The sequence below is a fragment of the Rhinopithecus bieti genome, unplaced genomic scaffold, assembly GCF_001698545.2.
Source record: "Rhinopithecus bieti isolate Rb0 unplaced genomic scaffold, ASM169854v2 scaffold_15676, whole genome shotgun sequence".
NCBI classification, from domain to species: Eukaryota; Metazoa; Chordata; class Mammalia; order Primates; family Cercopithecidae; genus Rhinopithecus; species Rhinopithecus bieti.
This window is the reverse complement of record NW_016809194.1, coordinates 755265-757731: the sequence shown is the minus strand read 5'-3', so window position 1 is coordinate 757731 and position 2467 is coordinate 755265.

The following is a 2467-nucleotide window of genomic DNA, read 5'->3' as shown; positions in this document are numbered from 1 at the left end:
TACAGGAATACAATGTGTAATAGGGTATCCTATTAAACATTGGGAAAGTGGGGTATCTGTCACCTCAGGCGTTTATTCTTTGTGTCACAAACAATCCAGTTATACTCTTTTAGTTATTTCAAATTGTATGGTTAAATTATTATTAACTAGAGTCACTCTGTTGTGCTATCAAATACTAGATCTTATTCTATTTTTCTGTACCCATTAACCATCCCCCCTCCCCCCAACTGATGAACTTGTGACTGTAGAGACTATGGCAAGAACATGTCTACTTGGCCAGGTGTGGTGGCTCACACCTGTAATCCCAGCGCTTTGGGAGGCCAAGGCAGGCGGGTCACTTGAGGTCAGGAGTTGAGACTAGCCTGGCCAACATGGTGAAACCCCGTCTCTACTAAAAATACAAAAATTAGCCGAGTGTGGTGGCACACACCTGTAATCCCAGCTACTTGGGAGGCTGAGGCAGGAGAATTGCTTGAGCCTGGGAGACAGAGGTTGTAGTGAGTCGAGATTGTGCCACTGCAGTCCAGCCTGGGTGACAAAGTGAGACTCTGTCTCAAAAAAAAAAAAAAAAAAGAATGTGTCTACTTGTCTAGCCTGCAGTCTCGTCTCCTTTGTTAATTTGCTTCATCATTCCCTTTCATAAGCCTTTAGACTCACCGCCTAGGGCACGAGCTCACATTCTCATTTATTAGACTTACAAGACAATGGCATGCCAGACAGCAGTAAAACCTCCCTAGGATATCTGTCTGCTAAGAGACTAAAATTAAGAGCTAGATATTTTCTCCCTTAAGGACATCCATTTAAGGAGAGTGGTTCCCCCACTATCCTACCCCGAAAGTAGCTCATTTATTTCATTTAGGTAACTCAGACTTGTCTGTTGTAATATTCTAATTAAGCCTTCAGATGTTAAATAAGCTTTTATTATTGTGAAACATTCTTGGCAATGGAAGTCTGGTCTCTGCCAGTTCCAAGTGACTGGTGGTGGCTTTTCTGTTCTGGGCAGGGCAGGGAACAGAGGACCCATTCAAGGGGACCAGGGAAAAGGGTAAAGTTGCTAGTTGAACAACTATCAGCGTGGTCTAACATCTTGCCTCTCTTTATTTTCTGTCTCTGTCATTGACATCTTATTGCTCTTGTGGCTATGTTTGGTACCTTACCTATTTCTGCTAAAAACATAACTAACTCATATCTTTTCTCCTGTTTTTGAAAGAAAAAGTGCTGTAAGAAATTTCAGCTGGGCATGGTGGCTTATGCCTGTAATCCTAGTACTTTTGGGAGGGTGAAGCAAAAGGATTGCTTGAGGCCAGGAGTTCAGGGTCAGCCTGGGCAACATAGCAAGACCTAGTCTGTATTTTAAAATATATTTTTTTAAAATGAAAATTCCGTGGGGAAAGACACTAAACGGTCAGGGGATAGGCACCCTTTTATATTTCTCTACTTTGTCCTTTTGCTTAGAACCAATAGAAATTTTTTTTTTTTTTTTGAGACAGAGTCTCTGCTCCGTCGCCCAGGCTGGAGTGCAGTGGCACGATCTGGCCTCACTGCAGCCTCCACCTCCCAAGTTCAAGTGATTCTCCTGCCTCAGCCTTCTGAGTACCTGGGATTACAGGTGTGCGCCACCACTTTGAGGTCTCAAACTCCTGACCTCAAGTGATCCGCCCGCCTCAACCTCCCAAAGGGCTGGGATTATAGGCATAAGCCACTGTGCTCAGCCCCAATAGAAAATTTGAGGAGTATAAAAAAGTTGTATAAGGTTTTAAGACTGTGCCAGGGCTGAAGTAATATGAAGTAATAGTCATTCATATATACATACATATATGTACATATGTATGTATATATATGTATACACACACATAGATATATTTCAAAGTATTAGGCTCCCAGGTAGCTGGGATTATAGGCATGTGCCACCATGCCTGGCTAATTTTTTGTGTTTTTAGTAGAGATGGAGTTTTTTCATGTTGGTCAGGCTAGTCTCGAACTCCCGATCTCAGGTGATCTGCCTGCCTCAGCCTCCCAAAGTGCTGGGATTACAGGCGTGAGCCACCGCGCCCCAGCCTTACCAATATGTTTGAAACCATTTTCTTTTCTTCCCTTCCCTTCCCTTCCCTTCCCTTCCCTTTTCCCTTTACTTCCCTCTTTCCTTCCCTCTTTCCTTCCCTCTTTCCTTCCCTCTTTCCTTCCCTCTTTCCTTTCCTCTTTCCTTTCCTCTTTCCTTTCCTTTCCTCTTTCCTTTCCTCTTTCCTTTCCTTTCCTTTCCTCTTTCCTTTCCTCTTTCCTTTCCTTTCCTTTCCTCTTTCCTTTCCTCTTTCCTTTCCTCTTTCCTTTCCTCTTTCCTTTCCTCTTTCCTTTCCTCTTTCCTTTCCTCTTTCCTTTCCTCTTTCCTTTCCTCTTTCCTTTCCTTTCCTTTCCTTTCCTTTCCTTTCCTTTCCTTTCCTTTTTTCTTTTCTTTTCTTTTTTTTAACTT